This window comes from Protopterus annectens, chromosome 2.part1, assembly GCF_019279795.1.
Source record: "Protopterus annectens isolate FY-2018-M chromosome 2.part1, PAN1.0, whole genome shotgun sequence".
Taxonomy (NCBI): domain Eukaryota; kingdom Metazoa; phylum Chordata; order Ceratodontiformes; family Protopteridae; genus Protopterus; species Protopterus annectens.
Genome location: NC_056729.1, coordinates 1,525,691,950 through 1,525,707,598, shown reverse-complemented (window position 1 = coordinate 1,525,707,598; position 15,649 = coordinate 1,525,691,950). Strand labels below are relative to the sequence as shown.

At 37.6% G+C, this 15,649-nt stretch overlaps 1 protein-coding gene across 3 annotated transcripts in view; it reads right to left on the bottom strand.

Annotated features, from left to right (window-relative positions):
• The window catches only part of MMEL1 (membrane metalloendopeptidase like 1), a 1,737,390-nt gene that overhangs the window by 301,693 nt on the left and 1,420,048 nt on the right, over positions 1–15,649 (bottom strand). The gene's annotated exons all lie outside the window — the stretch shown is intronic.

Genomic DNA, 15,649 nt, shown 5'->3' with positions numbered 1-15,649 from the left:
TGCCTATCAGGACCAATCCCTCATTCATGCCCAAGGTGGTATCCAGTGTGGCTCTTAATCAATCCATTCATTTGCCAACCTTCTTTTCTAATCCACAGAACAAAGGAGAACAGATGCTGCACTCCTTAGATGTGCACAGACAACTTAGGTTTTACTTGGACAGGACTATACCTCAAAGGAAATCTGAACAACTGCTGGTGGCATTTGTTGCAGGGGCAGAGGGGAAGGCTATTTCAAAGCAAACCATTTCTAAATGGATAGGCCATTCCATTCATTTCTGCTATAGGCACCATGGAAAACCTATCCCACAGGGGATTAGACCCCATTTAACCAGGGCTGCATCTACCTCTACAGCCTTTCTCAGAGGTATCCCTACCAGAGACATCTTAGAAGTTGCTACTTGGAGTTCTGTACATACTTTCACCAAGCATTACCATTTGCCAATTTTCTCTAAATCCAGAGCTGGCTTTGCCACTGCAGTCTTGCAGGGCCTTATAGCTGGTCCTAATGTTATCTAAATTCCTCCTCCCATCCTTAGCTTTGGGAATCTACCCAAATGTGATGACTGCAACAGTGAAACACGAAGAACATAATACAGTTGTGTACACTTACCATAAATGTAGATGTTCAAGTGTATTCACTGTTACAGTCCTGGTTACCCTCCCTCCAGCCCCCTGACTTCTTTTGGCTATACCTGTACTCTCCTGTACTATGCTTAAAAGCTTTTTGGTGTATTTGTTTTTTTGTTGGAGGTATAACCTTGTATATATATATATATATATATATATATATATATATATATATATATATATATATATATATATATAATTGCTTCCCATTAGGGAGGCACCTGACATCTGGGGCAAGAAAAACTGATGTAATGGCATCGGCTGCATGCTTTATACCCCTGACTATCTGACGTCATGGAAGATGAGACAGCAACCAATGCAGGACCCAAGACTTTGATAATCAGGCTGACTGACGGCTACTGCAAGCAGATAACCCAAATGTGATGACTGCAACAGTGAATACACTCAAACATCTACATTTATGGTAAGTGTACACAACTGTAATTTTTGTTTCTTTCTTTCTTATGAATTGCAGCTGACTCCTAGAGTGACTCTGCAGACAGCTACAGCTACCTGCAGAGTTTATAAAGCAAAGGAGGAAATGGAAATAAGTTGTAAGTTTTTCTTCTGTATTACACATGCATGCATGACACTGAGCCCTGTGGATAATCTTGAGTTCCAGATCCCCCCCACTGCATGTTTTTAGAGCATGAGATGAATCTGGATGACCCAGAGAAAACCCATGCAAAGACAGAAAGAACATGTAGACTCCTCACAAAAATAATCCACATCGAGAACCAAATGGGACAACTTCTTGCTGTGAGGCAGGAACACTATCCTTTGCACCACCATGCTGCCTAGTACATAATGATAATACTTACGTTATTTGCTTTATGCTGATATCAGCCTTTCATTTTGCTTAGGAATTCTTCTAAGCAGAATTGTACATTTTTATGCTTTATCCCAAGGAATGCAAAGAGATAGTTGTCTTAGTAGCCACTTAAATCTATTTAATGGATTAAACAATGCAAGGGTCGTGAGGTTATTTTATGCCACAAAATGAAGAAGTTAAGGGAGACCCTAAACTCCTGATGTGAATAGAGCTAATATTTGGTAGGAAAAAAAATGCCTGGTGGGCAGGGCTGAACTAATTTTATTTCATATAACTGAGTTAACAAACAGAATACAATAACAGCAGTACTGGTGATACCGCAGAGTGAAGTACAGCAGTAGTCCGCAAGGTAGTAGCTAGTAGTGTAAGGACAAGGAAGGTAGTAGGTATTTCAAAAGTGTGTTAACTACATTAGGGAAGAGCTTGAATTCTTATGTGAGTACCAATAAAATTTACCCTGGGACTGCCTTGCTTCCTCCTTCATGACAAGGGGATGCAGCCTGAAGGTGGGTAATGGTAAGGTGTAAATGTCGTCCGGCTTAGTTGCCTTATAATTCCTATGAATGCATTATACTACAAACAGCACAGACTTCAGTAGGAGCAGAATACTGGGACTTTGTCAGGTCCATGGGTCGTCTATCTAATGAAGTGCTGACTGGTGGGTCGTGTATCTAATGAAGTGCTGACTGGTGGGTTGTGTATCTAATGAAGTGCTGACTGGTGAGTCGTGTATCTAATGAAGCGTTGACTGGTGGGTCGTTTATCTAATGAAGTGCTGACTGGTATGGCATGGTATTTAAGTTGCGCATTTGAGGATGTGTGCTTCTAAAATGGAAATTAAGCCAGTGAATAATGTCTATGGAAAACATACTTAAAGCTCAGATTTAAATAAAATAAAATATTTACCAGTATTTCTACTGAACTCTCAGAGAAAATGTTGCATCTCATTTCAGATGGATTTATCTGGCAAAATAATGTTTACCTATATTATCAAATGACAGGCCAGAATCAAGGCAAATATGTGGTAATGGATTTTTTGGGAAGAGGCAATAAACAAGCATAGCACAGAAGGCTGTATAACTGTTGTTTCAGAATAGTTATTGTAACAAGAAATGGATATTTATCACCTAAACTACACAAGTCATATCTATTACTTATACACTGGCACAAATGGAATGGCAGAATTACAGATTTTGCACTAATATGAAGTATATTGAGATACTGAGCAAATGCTTTACAGAAATAATTCCAAACTGTCAAGTACATTTTCAGGAAGCAATCATTGTTTCTCAGAAACTGCAAATGTACTAAATAATGTAAAGATGGGTTTTCATATAGAAAGGTTATTATTCTCATCTGTGGCCTGATGTTGCGAGATATATACAGAGATGTATTTAGTTGTAATTATACAACAACCCCCCCCCCCCATTAATATTCCAAAACATGCACGCTGATTGGTCAGCTTGCACGTTGTAAATCAAAGACTTATACTAATGGAAAAAGGTCCGGTCGCCCAGACTTTTTCCATTAGTATAAGTCTTTTTTTTTTTGGGCAGCAATGGAGAAAGGAAGAGCTCCATTGCTGTTATCTCGCTATGTTAAATGAGTTTAACATAGTGAGATATCTTAAAAAAAAGCAACAGAGATCTTTTTTTAAAGCTGTCTCACTATGTTAAACTCGTTTAACATAGCGAAACAGCTTTAAAAAAAGCAACGGAGAAAGGAAAATCTTCGTTGCTTTTTTTTAAACCTATCTCGCTATGTTAAACTCTTTTAACATAGCGAGACAAGTTTTTAAAAGCAACGGAGATCTTCCTTTCTCCATTGCTTCCACACACACAGTTCTGATGTACTGCGTAACCATATGCATGTGCAGTACATCAGAACTGCCACAGAATACTGGACAGCTGCGGAAGGACAGCAAGGAGGCATTATACAATGCCATTATTTAAGAAAAGTAAGCATTTTTTTCCCCTTAAATAATGTCATGGTAAGTTTCTTACCCAATACCTTCCCCACCTTTGTAACCCCCCCAACTATCTTCATTGCCAGCTCTGACATTTGGATGAGTAACTACAAATTCATGTCTGGTGTTAATGGAAATGATCTTCTCTCCAGGGAGAAGTCATATCTTCATGCAGAGGGCTAATATGGTTAAACATTTTATGGCAGTCCAGGAATAGGATTCAAACTTATGCTCCTAACAAGCACAATAACAAGACGTGATGGCATAGATAATAATTAACAATATAGGTAAATTAAGGAGTTTTTCAAGAATACACCTGTAGTTATATTCTTTCTCCAACGACATCCTGTCCCTATCCATAATTACTTACAGTATGGTTAGTTTGTTAACAGCAATACTAAAGGACCTTGTCTGAGTAAATTGAGACAGTGTGTATTTGCAGGAAGTCTTTATTCACCTTGTTTAGATTACTATGGAATTCAGCCACACATCCATTAATGTAAACCAAATTCATTACTTTATTGCAAAACCTCACTCTGGCACAACTTGCTGTGAGAGAAAGGTTATGCTTTCTTGTATTTTGTATTGCTTCATTGCCTTCTTCTGTTTTGTATATTGTGATTTATTTTCTTTACACTGTGTTTTACTTGTATTCTGCTTTTAATTGCACATTTAAACTAGGAAAGAGATCACAGCTCTGTCTCTTGTGAGCCACACAGAATCAAGCTTTTGCCCACCCTGACACCTTGATAGTGTCATGTTTTTAAACTCAACTGTTTTTCTAGTTGCCTCCCCTTATTTTAATTTGACCACACATCTCCTTCCCTCTTCTCTTTCATTAGCTATTGTGAGTAACCACAAAATTATCATTTTGTGAAATCACTCCCCATCAGCTATTTAAATTTACTGGCCATCCCACTATATTCCATAGAGCCAGAATACAAAGTGCCGGCCCTCTTCCAATCTATATTGCTCTTTTAAAATGAGTGTCTCTCCACTTAGACAGCTAAAGCTTAAGTTACCCCCTCTTTCATATCTAACTGCTTAGTGCACACCTCAGCTCTTAGGATATCAAACCATTTTCTCACCTTACTTTTAAAATCTGAAACATCTACTCCAAGGCCACCAATCACTGGAGAGCCTACATTTTGTCGCTCAGTAGTCATCTTGGGATTAGTGTTTCTGTTTTGCTCCTGGTGAGAAAAGGAGCATAGGGACATTATTTCCTGGAGATTGCTGATCACCAGAAAGCCCAATAACTGCTTCATATGTGCCAGCTTGGAATTTGTGCTTATATTTTGCTCCTGGTGAGAGAAGAACTAGAGTGCATTACCTTTTGACTGTTTCTGATTGGGCAGTGAGTGTCTGTATTTGACATTCCTGATTGGGCTGGTTTCTATTTAAGGCATCTACTAGGAAAAGGCTACATAAAGCCTTCAGACCCTTGGATCATTTGGGACAAGAGTGTGGATCACTAAAGAGCCTGTGGCATGTCTCATCATTGGTGATACTGTGTTGTTTGTTTCTGGTGAGAGAAGAAGCAAAGGGGCATTGTATCCCAGCAGTATAAAGCTGTGGTGAGACAAACATTAGTAGTAGTCAGGCAGTAGCCATTCAGGTGACTCACCTCTTTTCATCATTCTTGACAAGCTAATTCTTTCTTTTCAGTAAATATTGCTGGATTTCCTGGTTTCTAACCTAACTTAAGAATATCTGCCTAAATACTTCATGCTTTGCCAGAGATGGCCTGCATCTGTCACTCCTGGGCTTCTGTGTACTGGCCAAGGCTCTTGCCACCCCTATAGTGCCTTTTTTAGATGGTGTTCCAAAGACCAAATTACCACTGTAACAGCTATAAACAAATGCAAACTGAGGACCATGCTGCTCAACGCTAGAAGTCTAAATCTCAAAATGCACTCGCTTGAAGCACTCCTTAAAATGGAGAACATCGACATTTGTGCTGTAACAGACACCTGATTTAAAGCAGCAGAAAGCACCCCTGTACTACCAGGCTATACCTCATTCCACACCTTTCGGCCCCAGAACTTGGACCGAAGCTCCAAAGGTGGAGGTGTTTCCATATTCATAAAGGATACGGGCACCTCCAGACTGGTAGCCCAATATAACGCATCAGAGCTACTTCAGGTGCAGCTAACATTGGGTAAGACATTGATTCAGGTTGTAGCCTGCTATAGGTCCCCAACCATGTCCCAAGACTCACACTCCACATTCCTAAGCACCCTGGAGAATATTAGGGTCCAACCTACCACTCTCATACTGGGCGACTTCAACTACCCCTCCATTAACTTGGAAAACTACTCATGTACCAATACACTTGCCCAGCATTTCCTGGAATTCATTAATTCCAGTGCCCTGGACCAGCTCATTCTTATGCCAACTAGAGGTAGCAACATCCTTGACCTGGTCATTACTAACAAGGGTGACCATTGCTCTGCACCAATAGTCAACTTCTCCCTGGTTAGATCTGACTATATACTAATCACCTTGGAAATCCACCCCCTCCCCACCCCCGCAAAGGTAACCACCATGAAAAACTTCTCCAAAGCTAACCTTGAGCTTCTAAAAACAGAGGTAGCTAACTTCACGGCACCCATGCAAATGGAGAATAGTTGCAAGACCGCCAAATCATACACCAATGCACTATACGAACACGTACACAAATGCATGGATCTTGCCATACCCAATAGCACCAAGATGCTCTCCTCCAAAAAAAGGAAGCCAATCTGAGGATCCCCTGCCATAAACAAACTCTACAGCAGAAGGAAAAAACTGATGCAGAATAAGGTGAAGTCCCAAGACTGAAAAACTCCCTTATCAGCCTCAACAAACATTTGAGATCCCTCATCAAATCCTCTAAAGCTAGCTATGAAAACAGAATTGCATCAGATAGTAAAGACAGCCACAAGGCCTTCTGTAATTATGTAAAGAATCTTCATGGCAATACCCAGATTTGCTCTGAGGTATTGCACAATGGTACCTTCTATACTGAGCCAACAGATATTGCCAATATACTGGCCGACAGATTCAGTGCCAACTTTACCCCCCCCAAAGGAGCAATCACAATACCAGTAGATTGCCAGGCACCCAGTATTACTGCTGCACAAGTTAAAACAGCACTGTCCAAGGCCAAGAATACAGCTTCTATGGGACCTGACAATATCCCTGGCTGTGTTCTATATGAACTACAGTGTGAACTGGCACCTCACCTGTATGCCCTGTTCAATCACGGCCTCACCTCAGGTTTTGTCCCTATTGAATGGCGCCTGCTACAGTCATCCCTCTCCACAAAGGAGGAATGACTACAGACCCTGGGAACTATTGCCCCATTAGCCTGACAAGTCTGATATGCAAAGCTATGGAATGCATCATCATGGATCTAATAAACAAGGATACAGGGAATTTCCAAACTCTGGATCCCACACAGTTTGGTTTTGTGAAGGGCAGATCATGCCTGCTCAACCTAGTCAACTTCTTTGAGTCAGTCACCAGAGCTGTGGATGAAGGAAGGCAAGGTGGTTCATGCAGCCTACCTTGATCTGGCCAAGGCCTTTGATACCATTCCCCACTCAGGAATCATAGAAAAACTAACTAAGCTGGGCATCAACCCATATATCACTAGGTGGGTTGCAAACTGGCTCACAGATAGAACCCACAGTGTGAAAGTAGATGACTCCAAGTCAGACTGCCGACCAGTCACGAGTGGAGTCCCACAGGGTTCAGTCCTGGGTCCTCTCCTGCTTGGCCAACACGAAGGGACTCTGGCTGACAAAGTAGGCAGATAATTGCAAGTTAGGAGCTATTACTAACTCCCCAGGTGATGTTGACATCCTACAGAAAGGCCTCACTAAGACCAGTGACTGGTGTCAGAACCATGGCCTTAAGCTCAATGCCAAAAATGTGTCGTCATCCCCTTTGGGAAAAAAAAACGGTTCCCATGAATTACCACATTGATGGTAGTCCACTGATCACAGACGGCATTATGAGAGATCTGGGAACACAGGTTGACAGCAACCTCTCTTTTGACCACCACATTGCCACTGTGGTCTGAAAGTCCTTCTATGTGGCACATCTCATTACTAAGGGTTTTGCATCCAGGAAGAAAGAGGTCATTGTCTCCCTCTACTCTTCCCTCATTAGGCCAGTCATTGAGTACAATGCCCCATTTGGCATGTACTTCACTAGACACCTGCAACAACTGGAGATGCCGCAAAAATACTTTACAAAGAGGATCCTGGGCCTTAAACACTTGTCCTATATGGACAGACTCAAAAAACTCCAACTATTCTCTGTCTCATATCACCTACTTAGAGGCGATCTCTGCTTGACTTAGAAAGTCATGTCTGACCCAGCTCTGTTAGAAATGATACATATAAAGAAATCCCAATCTCTCCGCAGCACACACTCTAGAGACCTCTACCTCATTACTACAATCAACAGAACATGCTGGAGGGACAAGTTCATAACCCAGAGACTGCCCATGCTATGAAATAGATTTCCCATACATGTCAAACAGAGCACCTCACTGGCCCTCTTCTAGAGAAATCTTGATGAGTGGATGAGAAATAGAAAATTCACCCCAGGGATTACTCCAGTGGCGCTACTCAACAGAGGCACTGGGAACTAAGGTCGGGTGGCACAATGTCAGGGTAATCCTATGGGCTAGGCTTGTAAAGGCTCCAGGGCCATTAGCCTAGTACACACCTATAAACCTATGAATCCATAAATCATTAAGGTCTACTTATTAGTTTCCCCTCAAGTATTTGGCAGTGCCCTGTATAGACACAAACACCTTGAATGACATTATTCCTGTAAAAGCACCATTGAAATTTCACCAATACCTAGTTGCACACAGCACAGCTAGGTTGCAATGAAAAGCACTGCTCCCAGAGTTGCAAACTGGATACTCCTAACGTTACTTTATATTCTCACTCCAACTGTCTAATCAGTAAAACAGGATCTGTTGCCATGGATATGAACTTTTACAGTATTTCTATTACCAGCTTTATGAATATGGGCATCCGTAGGCAATGCAGAAATTGCCTCATGTTTACTGACAACCAGTTAATTCTCAATCAAATTAATATGGTATGTGAGAGATGTAGTTACACAATATCACTGGAGACAAAGCTCTCACATAAAAGCACTCCTAATGTCAATACATTTGTCAGTAGTATACATGCTGCACCCATCACACACAATTCAGAGTAGACACATAGACCCACATATACTAAAACAATTAAATGTAACCTTCCTAAACTCCAAAGGCCTCCTAGATGAAGTACACAAAAACGCTCAGCAGAATTTTTTATGGTTGTTTCAGTGTTTTCATTGTGCAGTGGTGTAGTAATTTTTTTGTCTGCTTTTATTTGGGATTTAGCTTCATTTCTAAGTTGTTTGTAGAGCAGTAGGTTGTCTTCAGTTTTGTTAGTTAACCAGTGTACCTATGCCCTATTCCTTTGTCTTAATAGATCTTTGGTGGTGTTTGTTAGCCATGGTGAATGGTGTTTTTTTATTCTAGTAGATCTACAGGGGGACAGGCTATTAGGATATTAAGGAAGGTAGTATTAAATTATTGTACAGCAGCATCTAGTGGTAGGGTTTTGAGGGGAGACCACTTTATTTGTTGGAGCATGGAATGAAATGTTTGGTTGTTAAATTTATTTTTGTTACAGATTAGCCAGCAAACTGATTGTTTGTGTGGACTGAGGTTATGTCTAAGTAAATAGGTGGGCAGGTGGTCACTGATGCTGTTGGGAAGAGATCCTATTTGGATGGATGTAGGGGATTTGTTAGTGAGGGTCCAGTCTAAGATTGAGTGTTGATTAGAAGTTTTGTCTATTCTGGTTGGTTCTTGTATAAGTTGGGAGAAGCCATGTAGGTTTATAAAGATGGAGGGATTGTTGGAGTCATAGGTGGACCAGTTGGTGTTGAGGCCCCTCATTATGATGGCTTATGGGGGACCTCAACACTGACTGGTATGGGGTGTATCATTGCCTGGTATGAGGTGTATCATTGCCTGAATGACCTAAACATTGACAGCAAAAATACTGCTGTGAGGTCAGAATGCTACTGCTGCACCACTGCGCCATCCATATATGTGCTACATGAATCCTAAAGGGATAGCTCATGATAACATAACATAATAGCAAGTTGCTCGTAGTACATTAAAATAAGTGTGTTGTGAATGGGCTGAATGTTTATGGTGTTTATAACTTTTAACTCTTAATTCACATGTCCTGGTTGATGGAATATGTGAGGTGCTGTAGGTATGAGATTTGGATATGCTTTCTCTAAGAGATATCAGACATTTATACTGTTTATGAGCATATCTTTACAAATATAGTGATAAAATGGTGGATGTATGTACTGTGTATGAAGCTGTTTTCTTTCTTTTTCCTATGTGTTCTTATCTGTGATGTTTGGTGCCAGTTTATTCATTGGAAAGGGGTTATGAGAGGAGAAATACAATAGTGAGGACAATTTTTGTGTTATAACACTGGGGTTTCACTTTGAAACCCGTCAGTTATTATTTTGTTTTCCCCTCCCCTGCTAGGATAGATATCCAAAAAATAAGACAGAGTATACTAAACAGCTACAACAAAAAATAAAATGATAACAAGAAGTGTTACAATATAGGTTCTTAAACAGCAGGGAGCAGGTTGGTTTTAACCACTTATACAGCCTTCTTTCTCAGTGTAACATAAATGAAACTTGTTTACTGACAGTGGTATTTTCCTCTCACAGAGCAGGTTCTAATAGAATGTTTCTTTCCCACCCTTTTCTCTCAGGAGACACTTTGCATATACAGAGTTCTGTGTGTGTGTGTGTGTGTGTGTGTGTGTGTGTGTGTGTGTGTGTGTGTGTGTGTGTGTGTGTGTGTGCGTGCGTGTGCGTGCGTGTGCGTGCGTGTGTGTGTGTGTGTGTGTGTGTGTGTGTGTGTGAGAAATACTGGAGAAAATGTTGTTTTATGCTTGATTTTAACAAACAAATTATATGAAAAACAGTAAAAGGTGTTAATTAACTTGCATTCTGTGTTACATTTACCTGAAAAAAATACTATTTTAACACTTGTAAAACCTGTATTTCTCTTTTTAAGTTGTATGATACCTTTTATAGTACTGTGGCACCATACACAATATAGAATTAATTTCTTCAGTTCACTTTTTATCCTAAGATATTATATTATTCAGATTGCATTCTATTCTGTTCTATTAATTTAAAGAAGGGAGGGTGATCTATTTATGTCTGTTGTTGTCAGCCCCTTGCTTGTTACTTGTTCTTCATATGTGGGCAATAGATATGCATATGTCTATGATAATTGCTGTGGTGATGATCTGTGTTGGCTTCTGTACATATGTGCTTTTTGAACAGGAAGTGAAGAGCTCAAATACATGGCAATATTACAAGCTCATGATCTGAAAGTTAATTGAAAGTCTGACACATAATAAAGGAGGGACTAAAATAAATATAATAGCAGGTTTTCCACAAAATTTGACAAAATTAGACAGTCATTTTGATAAGCTGGGAAATCATATGTCTCTTAAAAAGACTGTAGTGGGTATGTTGCCAACCATGTTATCCCTCAGTACAAATATAACTTTGGGAACATATTATTAGTTATTTTAGACATCACATTTACTCTTTTACTATTTTATAGCTCATAGTATGTTCTAGTGATTATGATAACCTATTTATAGACGAGACACGTTTTAAAAGATAGTTGTATATGCAAGTCCTCACAAATAGACAAAGATTTTTTAGAGAAGTTTATTTGTTCTTTGAAATATCATGTCTGCCATGATATCCAAGCATGTGCAGTCTTGTAGTCAGAATTGAGTTTAAATGGCTAACTAGTTAGACACATTATCAATAATATATAATAGCATGTCAGTAATATAGCATGATTGTTATAAACAATGTTATATGTAATATCTTTTATCTGTGTTAATCTCTTTTTTCTCAGAAATTAAAGAAATGATTGGATTTATTATAATACTAGGCACTTTTCCATTATCATGCAACACTGTTAATGCAATCTTTCAGCTGTAATCCAGTCCCCTAACATGTCTGGTAATCTCACGTCAAAGTAAAAAGTATTACTTTGAATAATTAATGAATTTGTAGAAAATAACTTTTAATTCGGACTTTCACACCCGTCTGCTTGACAGAGGTGTTAAGGTACTACATTACAGCTGAATGATTGCATTACAGTGTTGACCCAATAAGTTAGAAAGATGGAAAGTATAAAATACAGCTCAGGCCATTTTTATCTCCTAAAAATAAGGTATGCTTTTTACTTATCTGCTTTTTTACTAAATTTGTTCATTTCTATTCTTTAGTTTTACAGGCCACTCTACCCTCATTTTACTCGAGAAAGTACCTCCCACCAAGCTGACACCATCATCCTTTTCACCACCCACTGCCTATTATTTCAAAGGAAAGTGTAGGTTCGACTTGCCAATCGGTTGATTATAATCGGCTTCTGAGAACTGTAATTTACTTCTAAAATGAAGGATACGAAAGTAAGATTATTCGGAAATGTAAACAGCAGAGTGCTAGCAATATCAGCCATACTGAGTTTACTTATGGGGTAGCACTGCTGTTGCACAAACAATTCAGTTTCACTGCCTGGTTTAAAACAAAAAGAAACAGAGATGGCGGTATTTTACAATGTTATTTCCTTACCTAACTTCTGCAGTGGTTGGTACGCAACAAAAATGAGTGCCAGTGGTTCCCCATCAACCTCAATATAGTCTGCGTTTCTAATTTTGACGTTCGCTTAATGAAAGTAGGGCACGCGTGCATTTGTTTCCCAAAGATTGTTATTATTAAAATACTTTTGTAGTTTTTAATACAAAAAAATGGATTAAAACTTACAGAATGAAAAAGGAAGAAAAAACACATGACTATATACAATATTTGCACAGACATCCCGTTGTAAATTAGTAGGTAAAAATAAAGAGATCACACTGTTCAACTGTACCGATTTTTGCAGAATGTCTAGATTTTTTGCCTTATATTTTTGGTTTTTCATAAAATCGTGGTTTTCTTGAAAATCATTAGTAAATCATTTAAGATTGAAGTCAGAAAATAATAACAAACATTTGAGTTTCAGACTTCATACCATTCAGAAAATTAACGACAATGCAAAACCTGTTATTCTATCTAATTTCTAAGTGTTGCCCTGATAACAGAAAAGTACCTAATACTATATAGGCTCTTATAAATAGAATAGAACCAAATGACTACAAGTTCTTCTATATTTTACATTTTACAAGTTTTATAGCAAGGAAATGAGTGTTTATAATGTGAATATTATGTATATACTAGCTCCTTTTAATTTTGTTAAATAAGTTAGACCTTTCATATATCATAACTTTAGAAGTAGAGTGATGTTAGATACTTATTTGTGGGTAGGTAGAAGTGTTTCAAAAGGATTGCTATTCAACCCAGGAGTTTTAAACTGCATGGGGGGACAGTAAATGTATAGTAGTTTACAAATTAATTATTTTTTTGGTGTCTACTATTTTTGATAGAAAGTTTACAGTTAACAATCTCAGTTATCTTATATTTATGAGTAAGCAGTTCACTAGATATAATAAGAGTTTTTCAGTACCATATTATTTACAAACGTATGATGGTATTATATGTAATACTTACATATTTTTTCCAATTTTGGTAGTATGGCCAACTTGAAATGCATATCAATTAATATCAATGGATTAAATAATGGTCATGAAAGGGGTAGTTTATACAAATTTCTATAAAAATATTTCATTCCCAAGTTATCTTTTTACAGGAAACACATTTAATAAAGAATATTTGAGCAGATTAATACTAAACACTGTTCTGCACTGACTAGCTCTCAATATAAACAAAAGAGAAGAGGGTGGCTATTTTATGGAAAACTTCTTTGCCTCCACCTAAAATACTGAATATTTTAGTGATGAAAAATGCATGTTTTGTTAGCGACTTTAGAGAGTCAAACAAAACTATACACTTTTACTAATGTCTATTGGATACCTGGATTGGGAATAGAAACAGTTAAATAACAGCTAGGGGAAATAATACAAATATCAAAGGGAAACATTATTTTTGCAGGTGATTTTAATTGTATTTTATCTGACAATGATACCAACCCTAGCGGTAAAAGGAAGAAAGTTTCCTCAGTCAAGGCTTTGATGGAGTTCACTGACCTATATAATATGAGAGATATAAATGAGTTTTTAGTATCAGAATCACTCTCCCTTACACATTTCTCACACAGGCATGGGACACAATCATAAACAGATAGATTATATGTTTCAAATGAGATCACTAGTGGAATAGATAACATTAAAGTAGTCTCTTGTCCACTGTCAGATCATAACATAATAACATTTGAAGTTATATTGAATTCTAGTAATAACATCCCAATTAAAAGGATTCCTGCATATATAACCAGTATGAAAGACTTTAAGGAGTTTTTTAACAAAGAAATTCAAACTTTTATTGAAATTAATCAGATAGGTAACACCTCAGAGATTTTTGCATGGGACCCTTTAAAACCATTCCTTTCTGGCAAAATTACAAGTTGGTATGTACAGAAAAGGAAACAATAGGGCAAAAAAGTGATAGAATTACAGGAGAAAATTAATAAGTTAAAATTAGATAAGCAAAAAGGAAACGATAACTTAACAGAAGAGATAAATAGCCTGAACAGTAAATATTTAGAAATTTTACAACATAAAACTATGATAAATTTAGAAAAGATTAAAATAATTAATTATTCCTTAAATCCTAAATCCATGCATAAATTGGGTACTAGAACAAAAATGATTGTTAAATCTAACCACATCAAATAATTATACTCCTCTAGTAATAAAAAGGTTACTGAAATAGAAGATATTCTGGATGTTTTCAGGTCTCATTTTAATAAGCTTAATCAACACAAACTAACAATGGCTACACAAGATCTAATTAAAACATTTATAAAAATATACTGACAATAGAATGCCAGAAGATCAAATAAAATAACTAGCCTATATCAATGTCTGAACTCAAAATTCAAATTAATAAATTATAACCAAATAAGGTGCTTGGAAATGCTGGTATAATACCTGAACTATACAAAATTATAACTAAGGATGCTTTGAGTATTCTACTAGAGGTACTTTCAATAGTTAAATGACTTAAGAAGGTACTAACATCCTGGAAATACACCCTAATATCGCAAATTTTTAAGCCTGACAAGGACTCAATGCAATATTCTTCTTATAGACCAATTTCATTATTAAATGTAGATCATAAAATATTCATGCAATCTATGCCTCTAGAATAAAACAATTTCTTCCAATGTAGATAAACAATGATCAGACTAGGTTTGATTATTATATAGTTTGCAAAAGGCTACATAACTAGAGCAAAAAGCAATGAGGACAAATGACTACTCTGTTTAGTACCTTTAGTAATCATGATTGATTGGGAAGTATATGATCTTATCTTAATATATGCAAAGGAGTTTTCATAGAGAACTTTGATTAATTGTAAGAAATTGTTTGAACAATTACAGTCCTCCAGTACTAATAGTAAGTACTTCCAATTAACTGAATCAAATGCACTATTAATATCAAGACTAACCAAAGTTAGTTCTTTTTTGAGTTATTAGTATAACAGTTACTGATAGTATTGTCTTGATATTAACATAGGTATTCCTGTTCATTATAATCCCAGTCTGATGAAAGTCTCCTCAATACAGTAATGGATGTCATCAGAGTCAGTGACAGGCACATGCCAGTTTGACTTTTGTGTAAACATAAGGTAGTATTCATAACTGCAGCCTTTTCACACATCAGTGCTGTGATGATGAGGTGAGGAAAAGAGGATATTCAGACAGAAGTTTCAAGATGTCTTAGATAAAGTGCAAAAGAATGAGTTGGTGTTGATAATGGGGTACCTGAAGGCTCATATTGGAACTGACAGAATAGGATACATGGACTGCCTGGGTCCACATAGGTGGGGAAACAGAAATAAAGAAGGTTAGGCTATTTTAGACTTCATTTTGGCAAATAGCTTAATAGTAGCTGAGACATAATACATCGAGTGGTCAGCATGCTTGCATCTACTAAGGAAGGGGCACAGGAGTAAAATAAGAGATTGTAAAGTCACCCCCATTGAAACAACCAGTCCCCCAAACAAACCATTGGTGGCCACAATTAACTG